Below are 17,014 nucleotides of genomic sequence, written 5' to 3' on the forward strand. Positions count from 1 at the left end.
CAGGGTCACGAATGCCGGCAGCGAAGACTACAGTGAGAACTGCACCTACGACACAGGGGAGGGGGGAGGCAAAAAACAGGGACACGCAACACCCCCACCCTCACCCACCACAACACACCCACTAATGCATATGAATACATCACAGTTACACCCCCCAAACCCCTGGAAGAATGCAAAGACAATAGACAATGAGTGTAACCATTGTAATATATTAAAAGCAAGTAGGCAGACACATATATATGCACCATGTACAAAATATATACCAAGCATAGTAGTCCAGGTAGTGCTCTAATAATGTCTGTGGAACACTGGGACCACACGGTATGGGCGAGGCCCACACAAGATCCCCCACCATGACGGAGAGAACACTGCAGGGGCATCAGAGAGCAACTAAACAGGCACCTCAGGGGGAGGGAAAGGGGGGGCACCTCAGCCGCTTGAGTGCACAACGCCAAATCCACGAGGGGGCCACATGCCCACTGTTTAATCCTGGGGAGTGCAAAGCCACAGTCTCACAAGTCTCTCCAGTGGGTGGTTTGCCCACTGTTCAATCCTGGGGAGTGCAAAGCCACAGTCTCACAAGTCTCTAAAGTGGGTGGTTTGCCCACTGTTCAGTCCTGGGGAGTGCACAGCCACAGTCTCATAAGTCTCCACAGTGGGTGGTTTGCCCACTGTTCAATCCTGGGGAGTGCAAAGCCACAGTCTCTCAAGTCTCTACAGTGGGTGGTTTGCCCACTGTTCAATCCTGGGGAGTGCAAAGCCACAGTCTCTCAAGTGGATGACAGTCTCCACTGGTTCTGGAGGGGGCATGGTGCCCAGAGTGCTTCATCCTGCCAAGGACAGAGGTAGTGGATGACAGTCTCCACTGGTTCTGGAGGGGGCTTTGTGCCCACAGTGCTTCATCCTGCCAAGGACAGAAGTAGTGGATGACAGTCTCCACTGGTTCTGGAGGGGGCATGGTTCCCAGAGTGTGTCATCCTGCCACGGACAGAGGTAGTGGATGCTTTTCTCCACTGGTTCTGGAGGGGGCTTTGTGCCCAGAGTGCTTCATCCTGCCAAGGACAGAGGTAGTGGATGCTTTTCTCCACTGGTTCTGGAGGGGGCTTTGTGCCCAGAGTGCTTCATCCTGCCAAGGACAGAGGTAGTGGATGACAGTCTCCACTGGTTCTGGAGGGGGCTTTGTGCCCAGAGTGCTTCATCCTGCCAAGGACCGAGGTAGTGGATGCTTTTCTCCACTGGTTCTGGAGGGGGCTTTGTGCGCAGAGTGCTTCATCCTGCCAAGGACAGAGGTAGTGGATGACAGTCTCCACTGGTTCTGGAGGGGGCTTTGTGCCCAGAGTGCTTCATCCTGCCAAGGACAGAGGTAGTGGATGCTTTTCTCCACTGGTTCTGGAGGAGGCTTTGTGCCCAGAGTGCTTCATCCTGCCAATGACAGAGGTAGTGGATGACAGTCTCCACTGGTTCTGGAGGGGGATTTGTGCCCAGAGTGCTTCATCCTGCCAAGGACAGAGGTAGTGGATGCTTTTCTCCACTGGTTCTGGAGGGGGCATGGTGCCCAGAGTGCTTCATCCTGCCAAGGACAGAGGTAGTGGATGACAGTCTCCACTGGTTCTGGAGGGGTCTTTGTGCCCAGAGTGCTTCATCCTGCCAAGGACAGAGGTAGTGGATGACAGTCTACACTGGTTCTGGAGGGGGCATGGTGCCCAGAGTGCCTCATCCTGCCAAGGACAGAGGTAGTGGATGACAGTCTCCACTGGTTCTGGAGGGGGCATGGTGCCCAGAGTGCTTCATCCTGCCAAGGACAGAGGTAGTGGATGACAGTCTCCACTGGTTCTGGAGGGGGCATGGTGCCCAGAGTGCATCATTCACCCCGTGACGGACTCAGTTGCGGCAGTGCCCTTGCTGCTCATGGGCCAGTGGTGCTTGAGACGGCGTTGCCCTGTTCAGCAGTGCTTGAGATGGCGGTGGCCTGTGCAGCGGTGCTTGAGACGCGTTGTCCTGTTCAGCGGTGCTTGAGACGGCGGTGCCCTGTTCAGCGGTGCTTGAGATGGCGGTGCCCTGTTCAGCGGTGCTTGAGATGGCGGTGCCCTGTTCAGCGGTGCTTGAGACGGCGGTGCCTTGTTCAGCGGTGCTTTAGATGGCGGTGCCCTGTTCAGCGGTGCTTGAGACGGCGGTGCCCTGTTCAGCGGTGCTAGAGACGGCGGTGCCCTGTTCAGCGGTGCTTGAGATAGTGGTGCCCTGTGCAGCGGTGCTTGAGGCGGCGGTCTCCATTGCAGGGACTCAGCTGCTGGCGGTCCTTCATGGCCCAGCGGGGCTTTTGCTGGCATTTTTCCATGGCCCAGCAGGGCTTTTGCTGGCAGTCCTTCATGGCCCAGCGGGGCTTTTGCTGGCGGTGGACTCTTGGGCAGGTGGGCTTGTGCTGGCGAGCCTATGCTGGGCAGCTGGGCTTGTGCTGGCGGTCCTGTCCTGGGCAGCTGGGCTGGTGCTGGCGGTCCTGTCCTGGGCAGGCGGGCTTGTGCTGGCGGTCCTGTCCTGGGCAGGTGGGCTTGTGCTGGCGGTCCTGTCCTGGGCAGGTGGGCTTGTGATGGCGGTCCTGTCCTGGGCAGGTGGGCTTGTGCTGGCGGTCCTGTCTTGGGCAGCTGGGCTCGTGCTGGTCGTCCAGTCCTGGGCAGCTGGGCTGGTGCTGGCGGTCCTGTCCTGGACAGGTGAGCTTGTGCTGGCGGTCCTGTCCTGGCCAGCTGGGCTGGTGCTGGCGGTCCTGTCCTGGCCAGGTGGGCTTGTGCTGGCAGTCCTGTCCTGGGCAGCTGGGCTGGTGCTGGCAGTCCTGTCCTGGGCAGCTGGGCTGGTGCTGGAGGTGGCCTCCTGGGCAGCGGGGATGATGGCAGTCTTCTCTGCTGTGCTGCTCTTCCCAGACTTTCCGGGTTTCTTGTGGCCCTTCCCCACCTTGGAAGGTGTCACAGCTGACTCCACACTCCCACCGGGACCCCTGGGAGCGGCTTTGGTGGCTGGAGTCTTCCCCTTCTCCCGCTGGGCACTGGCCAACTTCTGATGCTTCTGATGGGGGACTGTCTGTGGCTCCGTGCCACACTGGCTGCCATGGTGGCCGGTGCACTCCAGATTCCGGTGACTACAGGCACCACTGGTCCCGGAGAGGTTGTGGCTGAGGTGCTAGTTCGGGACCTAGGAGACAGACGGGGTGGGGGAGGTATGGGAAAGAGGTCAAGGTTGGACAGGAAAAGTTTTTTTGACACACTGGGACGGGTAGCTGGAGGGGGTTTGGGAGTGGAGGAAGAGGTGGTGGTTGTAGGAGGTGTTCGTTTCCTGACTTTGGGTAAAGGTGCATGCGCTGGAGGCTTTCGTGAGGTGGATGGCTGATGGGTGGGTGTGTGCCTGCATTTGTGTATCTTGGGAGGGGGCGTCACAGAAACACTCGGAGAGGACACAGGGGATGTGTGAATGGTAGTGGGGGTGGTGACTGCACGTGAGCGGGGTGTGGTGGTGGGTGTGCTGGAGAGGGACGTGGTGGCTGTAGAGGTAGTGCATGCAGGTGTGAGTGTAGACGAGACAGGGAGGGAGGAGGGAGATGAGGAGGAGAGGGACACTGTGGAGGCAGTGGATGTTGGTGTGTCTGCATGTGTGTGATGCTTGCGTGAGTGCCTTTGGGATGTGTGGTGCTTATGTTTGCCTGGGCTTCCCTTGTGTGTTGAGGTGTGTGCATGCTGGTCTGTAGGTGTGCTTGGGATAGGCTGAGGAACAGGGGATTGGGTCGGGGTGGAGGAAGTTGGAGGGGGGAGGCTAGACACAGGGACAATGGCTGCCATCAGTGCTGAGGCCAGAGTCTGAAAAGCTTGCTGAAGGGCCGCCTGACAAGAATGAATGCCCTCCAGGAATGCATTTGTTTGTTGCAACTGCCTTTCTACACCCTGGATGTCATTCAAAATGGTAGACTGCCCAACAGTGAGAGACCTGAGGAGGTCAATGGCCTCCTCACTGAGGGCAGCAGGGGTGACTGGGGCAGGGCCTGAGGTGCCTGGGGCGAAGGTGATGCCCACCCTCCCGGGTGAGCGGGCATGGGGCGAAGGCAGAGGGGCTGCTGGGAGGGAGGTGCTGGAAGGGGGGGTAGCGGCTGTAGATGGGGGTGGCACAGATGTTGCCACCACCACAAGGGAGCTCCCATCAGAGGACGAGTCTGTGTCACTGGTCTCAGCTCCTGACCCTCGCCCTCCGTCCCACTGGTGAAGTCGGAGTCCGTAGTGTGGCCCTCCATGGCCATGTGGGATGCAGCCCCCCGGTTCTCCGGTGCCACTGCTCCTCCGCCTGATGATGCTAATGCACACAAGAACAGGGAGACCACAAAAAGTGGGGGGGTCAACAGAAGAAAGATATGTTGAGTGCATGCATTACCGCTACCGTTGGCAGACACGACAGACACAGAAGCCCCCTGCACTACGCCGCGCTCTTGGGCTCCACTGTTCATTTCCTGGGAAATGCCCTACAAGGCTATGGACGACATCTGCACACATGGATGACACAGGGGCATGACTAGGTGTACTTTGCACTCTACAGAGGTGGTTTGGGGTGCCACATGGCCTGCCTTATGGAGGGACCTTGCCTACGGAACTCGCCCTGTCCTAGGAAAACTCACAGCCCACCTCCCCCACCCAGACCCCTCCACTGCATGCAAAGTCAGCAGAATGAGAGTGTACTCACCCCCTTGTGGCTGCTGTGATGCCCTCACGCGCCCATCCAACTCCAGGTAGGTCACCGCCAGGATCCTGAACATCAGGGGGGGTCATGTTGCGACGGGCACCCCTCCCACGTTGGGAGGCCATCCCCAGCTGAGCCTCCGCCGTCTTCTTACTCCAGCGGCGAATGTCCTCCCATCTTTTCCGGCAGTGGGTGCTCCGTCTGTGGTAGACCCCCAGGGTCCGGACGTCCTTGGCGATGGCATGCCAAATATGTTTTTTCTGGTGGGTGCTGACCTACATGAAATGTACAGGGGGAAGAGTAAGTTATTACCAACTGCACCGTCAAAGTGATTGGCCCCCATCCCTACCGTTGCCATGTGGCACATGCATTCACTGTTTCATGCACGCCGCACTCTCCCCCCTTCCTTCCTACATCCAGCCCTCTCCACACAGGCATAGCCCATACAGCATGCTCCCAGTGTACTTACCTCTTTGTCTGGAGGACCGTAGAGTAGCGTGTACTGGGGGAGGACACCATCCACGAGTTTCTCCAACTCCTCCGATGTGAAGGCAGGGGCCCTTTCCCCAGACACTCGAGCCATTGTCTCTTCCAGACCGAGGTCACAGCAGCACTTGCAGTATAGGTCCTCTCCTGTCGAAGATCAGGTATCGAGTGATTGAACAGATAGAAAATGGCGGTCACGTCCGCGGCGGTGCGTACCGTACACATGCGGAGCTACACCTAGGAGGGTGATCGAGCGGACCTTCGGCCTCCTGAAGGCCAGGTTCCAGTGCCTCCATATGACAGGTGGATCCCTATTCTACTCACCAAAGAAGGTGTGCCAGATCATCGTAGCCTGCTGTATGCTTCACAACTTGGCTTTGCGACGACAGGTGCCTTTTCTGCAGGAGGATGGTTCAGATGGCGGTGTTGTGGCAGCTGTGGAGCCTGTGGACAGTGAAGACGAGGAAGCAGAGGAAGAAGACATGAACAACAGGGACTCAGTGATCCAGCAATATTTCCAGTGAGACACAGGTAAGAGTACAGACCTGCCCACTACATGTACTTTAACACTACTACCTCTCTACTGTCTGTCGTTTTCACCCAGTGTGTTGGCACTGAGTTGGCACTTTCCCTTACGATTTCACAGATGTGGGTCCCACTGTGTGACATCTGCTTGAATTCCTCATGGACTAGAGCTGTGTGACATAGGTACGTTGACATTAAAATTGTAAGAGCATTTTGTCACTGTAATTGCTAATACACTGTTTCGAAATCACAAACAGACTCCAGATTGTTTTGTGGTTTAAGTGTGTTTATTTAAGTGCTCAATATTGGAGGGGGTAGTAAAATGGTGAGGGGTGATGGCGGAGGAATATCCATGGCAGAGTCCAGTCTATTAGTCTCTCAGGTGCATTGCCCATATGGGCATAGGAAGTAGAGCTGGGGCAGTTTAAGTATGGACAGGGTGACAAAGTGGGACAGTAGGATGACAATCAGGGTGGTCTCATTTCTTGGTGGGGGTCTTGGCACCATGCTCTGTCTTTGTCCTGGATCTCAGGGACTGTTTGCGGGGTGGTTCTCCCTCTGCAGGGGGTGGGGTGCTGGTGTGGTGGTCCTGTGGCGGGGCGTCCTGTCCACTAGCGCCGGCGGAGGTGGTGGGCAGTTCATCATCCATGCTAGTGTCAGGGGCCCCTTGTAGTGATACAGTGTCCCTCCTGGTGTTCATGAGTTCCTTCAGCACCCCTACGATGGTGCCCAGGGTGGAACTGATGGTTCTGAGTTCCTCCCTGAAGCCCATATACTGTTCCTCCTGCAGGCGCTGGGTCTTCTGAAGCTTGGCCAGTACTGTTGCCATCGTCTCCTGGGAGTGGTGGTAGGCTCCCATGATGGAGGAGAGGGCCTCGTGGAGAGTGCGTTCCCTTGGCATGTCCGCCCCCTGTCGCACAGCAGCCCTCCCAGTTCCCCTGTGTTCCTGGGCCTCCGTCCCGTGGACCGTGTGCCCACTGCCCCCAGGTCCCTGTTGTTGTTGGGGTGGTGGGTTAGCCTGGGTTCCCTGTAGTGGTGGACACACAGCTGATTGACGTGTCCTGGGGACGGAGGTATGGGCCCGCTGGGTGGGTGCTGTGCTGGTGTTTCCAGAGGGGGGAAGCTCTGTAGTGGCCTGTGACTGTGTCAGGGGAACAGACTGTCCCGAAGTCCCCGATGGGCCGGGCTGGTCATCTAGATCTAGTTGGACAGAGCTGCTGTCATCACTGTGTTCCTCTTCTGTTGGTGGTGTGGACATATGTGGACCCTCCTGTCCGGTGACGTTGGGTAGGGGTCCGGCAGCGGTATAAAAGGATGGTTATTACATCAGTGTGTGCCATGGTGTGCAATAGGTGGGTGACCCTGTACCCCAGTGCTTGCATTCCTGTGTGGGACCTTGTGTGATGATGGTTTAGGGGGTTGTATGGGTATGTGCAGTGGGCATGCTTTGGTGATGGGTGTCCATGCTTTGTTGTTGCATGCAGGTCTTGGTGTTGAGATGGGTGGTTTGTGATGTTGGGACATATGTGAGGAGTTCGAGTGCTGGGGGTGAGGGTGGGGGTATGTGCTGGCATGCAGGTAGGGTGGGGGATGTAATAGTTAAGATTTGACTTACCAGAGTCCATTCCTCCACCTACTCCTGCGAGGCCCTCAGGATGCAGAATCGCCAAGACCTGCTCCTCCCATGTTGTTAGTTGTGGGTGAGGAGGTGGGGGTCCGCTGCCAGTCCTCTGAACCACCAGGTTGTGTCTTGAGACCACGGAATGCACCTTCCCCCGTAGGTCTTTCCCCCTCTTCCTGATGTCCTCCTGATTTCTTGGGTGCTGTCCCACTGCGTTTACCCTGTCCATGATTCTTCGCCATAGCTCCATCTTCCTTGCAATTGAGGTGTGCTGCACCTGTGATCCCAATAGCTGTGGCTCTACCCGGACGATTTCCTCCACCATGACCCTGAGCTCCTCCTCCGAGAACCTGGGGTGTCTTTGCCGTGCCATGGGGTGGTGTAGGTGATGTGTGGGGTGGAGTGTGTGGTGATAAGTGTGCTGATATGTAGTGGGGTGTTGTGTGAGGTGCGTGGAAGTTCTGTGGGTGATTGTGTTGTGTGCCTGTGGATGCTGTTGTTCTTGCTTGTGCTGTCTCTCTGGCCTTCTTTCAGAATTGTTGGTCGTAGGGGTTTGTGGGTGATGTGGGTGTGTGTTTTATATTGTATTGGGTGTGTGGGAGTGGTGTGTGTATGTGTATAAGGTGTGTGTATTTGGAATTGTCCAATGTGGTAGTGTTTTGTAAATGTGTGTGTATTTTGAGCGAGGTGGGGTATACTGACAATGGAATACCGCGGTTGAAAGACCGCCACGTGGATTCGTGGGTCGTGATAGTGTAGGCGTATTTCTGTTGGCGAGACGGTGGAGGTTTTGTTTTCGCCAGTTTATCACTAACTTTTGGTGTGGCGGACTTGTGTGGGTGTCTGAATTTTGGCGGATTCCGAACTGTGTGTCATAATAACTGTGGCGGAATTCCGCTCCCGCGCTGGTGTGTTGGCGGTCTTATGCACGGCGGTAAGCGGCTTTAACTGCCAATGTTGTAATGAGGGCCTTAATCTTCTAGGGCACTAGAGTGCAGTCGCCAGTTCGGGACCAGCGAATGGGCCTCTGTTGTTTGTAGGGAGAGGAGCAGGGGACTGTGATCAGAGATGGTCCGACCAAGGTATTCCGTCTGTGTTACCATACTGCTAAGGGAGGAGGAACATATAATGTGATCTATCCTAGTGTGTACATGGTAAAAGTGAGAATAATATGAGTAATCTCAGTCGAAGGGGTGTTGGAGACGCCATACCTCCAACATGTCCCACTGTGTTATCCAGTTTGTCATGTGCGCCGCTACCCTCACAGTCGCCGCACCCTGCAGTGGTTGTGTTGAGCTGTCCATGAGGGGGTCCAGTACCCCATTAAAGTCTCCCCCTATAAGAAACGGGATGTCAAATAAACTTGTCAGACGAGCAGACACAGAGTGTAGGAAGGAAATCTGTTTTTTTGTTGGTGCATATATACTCCACAGCACTATCGGCTTGCCATAAAGTTGTCCCCCCACCAGTACATAACGCCCTTCTTTATCCACCTCCACGGAGGAGGCCTCCTAGGGAACCTGTGCTCTCACCCAAATTAGCACCCCCGGGCATATGCAGAGTATGTAGTTGTGAATATCTGTCCCTGCCAGCACTTTCGGAGGTGTTCTACTTCCACCTGGGTGAGGTAGGTTTTCTGCAGCATGGCAATATGCACCCCCCCTACGTTTCATGTATGAGAGACCTTTATGATATTTGGCCGCGGAGCCTAATCCCCTGATCTTCCAGGATATTATTTTATTCTGTGAGTATGTTTCTGCCACACTCAGTGATAGGCTTGGCCTGTATCATGTTCCCAATACCCCCATACCCACCCACTTGACCCCTCACCATTGCAGCATGTCTCTATCAACCATGGGTTAAAACAATTAAAACAAATGCGTCCCTCCTCAAGAACAGCCGAGCAACCGCTGACCATCCAAACCATATAAACCAGTGTGTAACATTTCTTTATCATCTTCCCACTGAAGAAGCCAGCAGGTGATTGGGACGGTCTTTGAAAACATCAGGGTCGCCTCCCGCAGAGCGGGTCAGTCCATTACCTCAGTCAGACAACAGGCACAGGCAATAGCCAGGGCGAGGCCCCATCTCTCCAAGCAATATCATCTGCGGTGTGGGGCGTCACCCTGGGAAGCCCTTCCATGGTGCTAATCACCGATTCATCATCCGCAGATTCTTCCATCACTGAGGAGTCCCGGTCAGACCTGTGGTCACCTTCTGGAATGCCCCCCTCCGACAGGGAGGCCGCCGCCTGCAGGGCAGCTTTCTACTCTTTGCTTGTCTGTTGCTGAGTCGGTTTCGTACTCATGTGTTTCCTACTAAGCCACGTGTACGCCACTTCTTACCTTGGCACCGAGATGGGCAAGGCTCCATGTTTTGTGCTTTATCGGTACCCATTCGGTACGTTTCCAGCCACGCCCAGGCTTCGTCCGGGTCTTGACAAAACTAAGTTCGGCCTTCTAGCATGAGCTTCAGTTTTGATGGAAACATCAATGAGTATCTGATTCCATCATCATGCAGAACTCCTTTCACCACTGTGAAGGTGGCTCATTTAGCCTGGACCGCCGCTGTGAAATCTGGGAACAGGGTGACCCTAGCCCTCCCCACTTCTAACGGACGCTCTTCTCTTGCGGCTTGCAACAGAAGGTCATGGTCCCTGTATTGTAGGAGTTTGGCCACTATCGGCCTTGGCGGCCTCCCCGACGCCGGCGGACAGCGCAAAGAACGGCATAAGGGGCGTTCCTTCATGATCGATCTCTGCCACTCCTCCAGGTAGTCACTGCATCGGGCCCTTCTGTATTTTCAGGAAGCCCCACTACACGCACATTATTACGTCTGCTGTGGCCCTCAACGTCTTCATCTCTGTATTCAAGTTTTTGAATCTGCTGTAAGAAGTGGGCAAGTTGGGATTTCATTACCTGGTGAGCAGGCCGCAGATCCTCCATCATCTCTTCTGTATCCTTCACCCTATCTGACAACCTATGATGGTCAGTGCGTAGGTGGCTTAGTTCGGCCAATACTTTGCCTATCTCTTGGCTCAGGGTTGTTTTAGTGTCCTCAATGGCCCCCTGGATCCTATTCAGGGTGTCTTGCATGCTAGGGGGCGTGGGCTCTTCCCTCATTTCACTGTCCGGCCAATGGAGGCCCAGATCAGAGACAGCAAGGCCTTGACCGTGTGATTTAGGATGGGCCTTCCCCATGGTGCACGCATGCCAGCCGCTAAGTGGAGGGTCAGTTCTCCCCCAACCAAGGCAGATTTCGGGGTAGCAAGAAGCCCCATCATGAACTCCAGCTCCCCCCGGGTCGATGCAGCACGCAGGTCCCTAGGTGCCAAAGTTCCACCAGCGGCCCAGTGAGCATAAATGACAGAGGCCACTGCCGGGTGTGAGCCACTGCGGTGTGTCGCTGGAGAACCGTTCAATGGGGGTCCATCTCAGCAACTGCACTCCACACTGCGGGCCCCCTTCTTCATTTCCCTCTCCACAATCTGCTATGTCAAAGTTCCAGCGCAGGAGAACAGTTTGCGTCGGCAGGCTCAGGCCTGTTGTTTCGCAATCCACCATGGGACTCCAGGGCCTCCCGCCCAACTGCAATCAGGGCAAAGCCTGCACCTCTTTGGGGCCCCCTTGAGCCCCGTCTGCAAGTCGAGCTATGGCAGGCACAGCTCCCCTGAAGTTCAGGCAACGCATGGGCCCCCAGCTGGGTGCGTCCCCCACCTAGGCACCTCCGGCCCACCGAGTGGGAGATCCAATTTGGGCTATCACAAATAGCACCCGGCTAAGCCCATGCTCATGGTGTCCTCCCCCAGTGAGTCCGTCCTTCCTCAGCTGTAGTCACCACAGAACCAGCTGGGCCCCCTAGGCACCCCACCGAACTTCACTGCCTCACCTGTGGCGACCGGGTGGGGGGTCGTGTATTTGCCCTGGACCACTATCCTGGCTGCCTCTCACTCAGGGCGCACCTTGCGCTGTGCAGGGGGGCACCACCGTATTCCTCGGAAGGAGGGGGCAGCCAGATCCTTTCATCTGTGCTCTGCTGCTCTTCTCCATCATCGGGCCAGTCCAAAACTTGGGCGGCTGGGGGCGGGATGGGCCCGGCCCTTCTACTCACCAGCTCACCAGCAGGCTGGCCCAGCCACACCGATCCACCCATCAGTCCTCAGGCACTTGGGCCACACCACCTGTCGCAGTTCTGCATCTGCCTGCACTCGACCCTATTTCCGTTTGGCGGGGGCCCACCCTTCAGTGCAGAGGCAGGATTTTTGGCAGTGCGTCCTGGAGCTCTGGTTTCAGGCAGGCCCTATCTTCCCTCACCAGGCTCCGTCCCCTTTTAACGCCTGCTCTGAGCAGGTGTTAAAAATGATGAAAAAAATGCCCCAAAGAAATCTTTTAGATTTCTTTGCGTCATTTTTTCGGCCCCCCTAATGGAGGAACACCCCCCTTGCATACATTATGCCTGGTGCATGATGTGGTGCAAGGGATTACAAAGTGGCATAATGCAAGCATTGCACCACTTTGTAAATATGGCATGGCAATTTGGGCCTCGATGGGCCACATTAGCATAAAAAAATAATGCAAGGAGGCACTAGGCCCTCTTAAATCTGGGCCCCAGACATTCAGAAGGGAAACCTATAAAGGAACAGAAATTCTTGGGAGGGTGGCTGTCTTTCAGAGACAAGCTTACATTGGTTTGTATCAAGCAAAATGGACCATAAAAGTGAAGGAATTCACATTTAAAGGAACTTTACTGAAAACTTTGCTTTTCTACAGATGCAGATCATAACGTCTCTAAGGAATCTGCAGGTAACCTGACCTCAAGCCAAGATTGGCATTGATATTACAACAGTGATTTAAGCAAGTTCAAAAGGAGATGAGTCTTCAGATCACTCCTACACCCTCAATCTAGACAACACTTTAATAGTTTTCAAACTGGGAGTGAAAGAGAAACAAGCTCTTAGATGAGAAGGCTATGTTATATTTAATCACAGCAGCTCAGGGGATAATGCATCTGCACATCCTAGCATACAATCTGCAGTGACAAAGGTAAAGCACCGAAAAGGGCATCCATCATCAATTAAATAAACTAGAGGAAAACTAAATATGTGCTATATTTTTTTCAACAAATGACACATTTTATTTTTGTAAAACCTGTGCAGTCTCCCCACACTATTTTGATTGCCCTGGTGAATTTTTCCCTTGGCAATGTCAGGGCTAATCGCAGATGTAACTAATATTATTTTATATTAGTTTCTGTTGATTCAGGCTCCAGATTCTTATGGGTTTTGGCAACAAAAAAATGCTGATTTCCTTAAGCTTATATGCTTAGGCAGTTGAAAAGACTCGTATTATCAAAGCAAATGGAGCAGTTTTTTCGCTTCTCATTGAGAATATGGTCCTTCATTCACCTCAAAAGCTTACGGAGATGTTACCCTTGCTCTGGGTGTTTATCTTCAATTCACAAACCTATTGTAAGCAACTGGTTAGGTGAGTGAGTTTTGGTATGTTCAACGAGTCTTGACCACTGGGGTATTGAAAGCAAGACTGAGTTTGTTGCATAATCTGTAGGAAGTCTAGAAAGCATTAATTTACCTCAAAGAGTAATAAGTGGTTTAACTTCATATTATATGTACTATGGAGTATCTAACTGTTCTCGATTTCTGTCCTAAGGTGGCAGAAGCAAAATTGTCTGACCGAGAAACTGAACATATGCTGTTGCAAGACATTCAAGAAGTCAGAATTAAACTATCCAATGTGGTGCACTGCAGACCTACCACCTGTGACGTTTCCAAAGCTGCTGACGGGTATCCCATCAAAGTTTCAGAAAAGACTACTGATAAACAGGTACTTGAGTTATCTTACAGACCACCCACTCTAGTTCTTTGGGTAAAAGGCACATGAACTGTAATCTCGTTTCCACTGGCTGATTTAAAAAAAAAAACATGAAGGTATCAATCACTCATATTAAAAGCTTTATGTGTCCGATTCTGTTCAACAGATCCCCCTTCGAAACCAAAGTGTCTGCAGACTAGAACCTCTCAGTCTCTCCCTACTCTGGTGGAATTACCCCAGGAAGAGTATACCGATGCTGCTATTCTGAGTACCAATCCTAAAACTGCGGAGCCTACTGTGTCTCTAGCTTTACACCAAATTTTGGATTCCACAGAGGTCCTACATTTCAGTGCTCTCATCTACTGCTATGGTTTACCATAAACCTAAACATCGACATCGATGATGCCTTTTTGAGCAACAAAGATTTTTGAAAATGAATCTGAATTCTACACAGAAGACTTTTCATCACAATCCACAGTCACTCTACGCCATTTATTTTTTTCTTGCATATCAGTGGTTTCATGACAGGTACTTGATACTATCTTTGTCCTTTGCTGGGCTGGCAATACTGACTGGTGTTCAACTGCTATTGAAAGGACATTACGTCCATGCAAGAACTGTTCCACAAACTGTGGTTCAAGATCTTCAACTGTATCTCTCATCCCATAGAGTTCGACAAGATCTCTATGCTGCCAGCATTACAGCTTATCCTGTGCCATAACCTGGGAAAGGATTCCTTATAAAATTATGGGACCCACGGAGGCATTGCAGTTGACATACATGTTGAAAGTTTCAATGAATTATGTAATAATTATTGACTGTGATTCTGTACAATAAATTACTGATTTACTGTGTCTTTTTATGCTACCTTTGAAAATGAAGGTTAATGTTTTCATGATGTAAATAACAATGAAATGTGCTGTTTTCATATTTGTGGCTATAATGAAAATCAGAAAAGCATTACATCATTACAAATGTACAATGAAGCATGTTATACACACTAGGAACACTGCATGCCTTGCAAGTTTTCTCCTTCAACGTTGCTGACACATTAAGTACATCTTTTTGCCACACATAGAACACATAGAAACTTGAAAGAAATCTAATTAAACACAGTTAGCACTTACAGGCTCAGTTACACTGCACATTTTGTTGAAACTCTTACTGTTCAAGGCTACAAAGCACTGGAAAGAAAACATTACAGACATTTCAACTCAAACAACTGTATATAGGATATGTGGGCTGCTAGCTTCTAATTTGCAGAGGTGCCCGAGGAGAACTAACCCAGCTGGGGAAGATAGCTTGATCATAATTGCTCAAAGGCCCACTAGAGTTTGATGGAGGCACTCAAGTGTAATCCTAGAAACAAGCATGAGATAACCCTGAGGAGAAAAGCCTATAAACTGGCCCTGGTAGAATGTGAGAACGAAATTAAAGATAAGGCATGGGAGGACCTTCTTCAGGTAGATGTTTTAAATAATGATGGTGGCAAGTTCCAGGAGATAATCGATTGTCCCTTTTTCTTGACAAACTCAAATAAAATGTTAGATTGTACCAATGCCCCTGAACCTGGGTACTTTCAAAGTATTTATGATAGCATACAAATAAAACTACAGAATTCAGGTCAGGCACTTCCCTTTGGTGCTTACACGCTATCTTTCGCTGAGGGAGAGCTGCTTGAGGCCATCGCAACCATGTCTAAAGATAATGCACCCAGTCCCGATAAAGTGCCTGTTAATCTATATAAAGCAGATTGACCTTTCTTGACGAAGATTCTTGCCTGTGTATTTACAGCGGCATACTTCAATGGTCTCCCACCCTCCTGGTTGAGGTCCATAATTGTTCCGACTTTTAAGAATGGTTCAAGATCAGACCTAAGATGTTTTCGTCCAATCTTCCTCATAGATGCAACAGTAAAGGTTTTGGGGAGAGTGATTCTTTCCAGATTAACAGAATGGCTGGATCAATATAATGTTATTTATAACTTACAGTAAGGGTTTAGGCCAGGGAAATTCACAATAGATCAATGCCTAAATTTGCAACTTATTCATGGGAAATATATCATTGTAAAGAGAGGCACATTATACGTAGCATTTAAGGATCTAACATCAGCATTGGACCGGGTTAATAGATCTAACCATTGGTGCTTGTTGCTCAATATGGGGGTGAATCCTAATTAGTTAACTTTTTAGGTGATCTGCACTTGAGTTTGGCAGCTACATATATAATTTGGACAGGTGACTGTCAGCCCCTTTTAATATGGATAAGAGGGGTAAGACAAGATTGCATATTGGCACCACTTCTCTTCACTCTGCATTTTAAATTAATAATTTATGCTCTACATTAAGTGTAGCTTGTAAGGATCTTCCATGGGCCGATATTCAGTTAATACTTGCTCTTCTATATGCTGACGATGCAGTTCTCATTGTCAGGACTGAAGTGGGCTTACAGCACCAGCTTAATTCCTTTGTGGCCCTCTATGAACTGGTAAACGTTATGTACCAACTTTGCTAAATCACCCACCATGGTTGTGGGCCCCAAAAATAGATGCCCGAAAAAACGTTGTGGCGATGACATCGAAATAACAAAGGTTTCCATTTTTCCCTATCTAGACGTTCTTTTTGATGAGCGGGGTTCTTGGGTTCCTAAAAGAAAGGCCAAAAGGAATCTTTTGTCAAGAGCTATACTGGCAGTCTTTGACTTTCCAAGAAGGCTGGGTGCTAAGCCTGTTCAAATTCTTATTAAGGTTTGTCAAGTGAAGGGCATATCCATTGCTAGTTATGGGAGCAAAATCTGTGGATGTAAGGATGCCACGGATTTGCAACTTGTGGAAAATAATTTTTTAAGACAGTTGTTATCATTGCCACATTCAGTCTCTACATACATTGTGCATGGAAAATTGGGTGTGGGGTACATCTCTGTTCAACTCACCCTTGTCCCGTTGTTAAGATGGGTGAGAATTTGGACGAGCCCTGTCTTAAACCTGGAACGGAGGATCATAGGTGACTGTAAGACTTTGGATAGGGCGACTCATATTCCATGGCTTAAGTAAATCAGGGAGGTAGTGGCCATCGTGGGGCGCCCCAAACTATATGAATGTCCATAGGGCACAGTAAAGAGAGATTTGATCTGGGTGAAGAGACGTTTCCTCTCATTTAGGAAGTCTGAAAGAGAGGCAAAGGAACTTGGCAAACCGTTCAGTACGGGTCTCTATTACCATAAAAATATGTTTGTTCTTTGAGCCCTACCTATGCATGGTTACAATAACTTATCATCGCTTCTTATTGACAAGATTCAGGTTAAACCTATTGCATGGAATCTTAATGAGCCCGCAGGGGCGTGGTAGGGTGGACGAGATGGGCCCTTGTACCTGTGATAATTTTTCTAGCAGCAAGACACCATGCATTTTATCACGTTTTGTGATCATTTTTGTGACTTGCACCAACATTTTATAGTACCATTGCTAAGGGGGAGAAATTACCAGCAAGTAAAACCAGTGCTGGTTTACTTACACAGGCTTTCAAGCACCTTAATATGTTTTCATTGTAGGAGGCTGGCCTTGCTTATAGTGGGTACCTTGTGGTACTTACACCCTGTGCCAGGCCCAGTTATCCCTTATTAGTAGAATAGAGGTGTTTCTAGTAGCTTAGGCTGATAGAAGGTAGCTATGGCAAAGCTTAGGCTGAACTAGGAGACATGCAAAGCTCCTACTATACCACTTATATCATATAGCACAATATCATAAGAAAACACAATGCACAGAGTTACTAAAAATAAAGGTACTTTATTTTTATGACAATATGCCACAAGTATCTCAGTGAGTACCCTCAGTTAGAAGGTAAGTAAT

This window comes from Pleurodeles waltl, chromosome 10, assembly GCF_031143425.1.
Source record: "Pleurodeles waltl isolate 20211129_DDA chromosome 10, aPleWal1.hap1.20221129, whole genome shotgun sequence".
Classification (NCBI taxonomy): Eukaryota; Metazoa; Chordata; class Amphibia; order Caudata; family Salamandridae; genus Pleurodeles; species Pleurodeles waltl.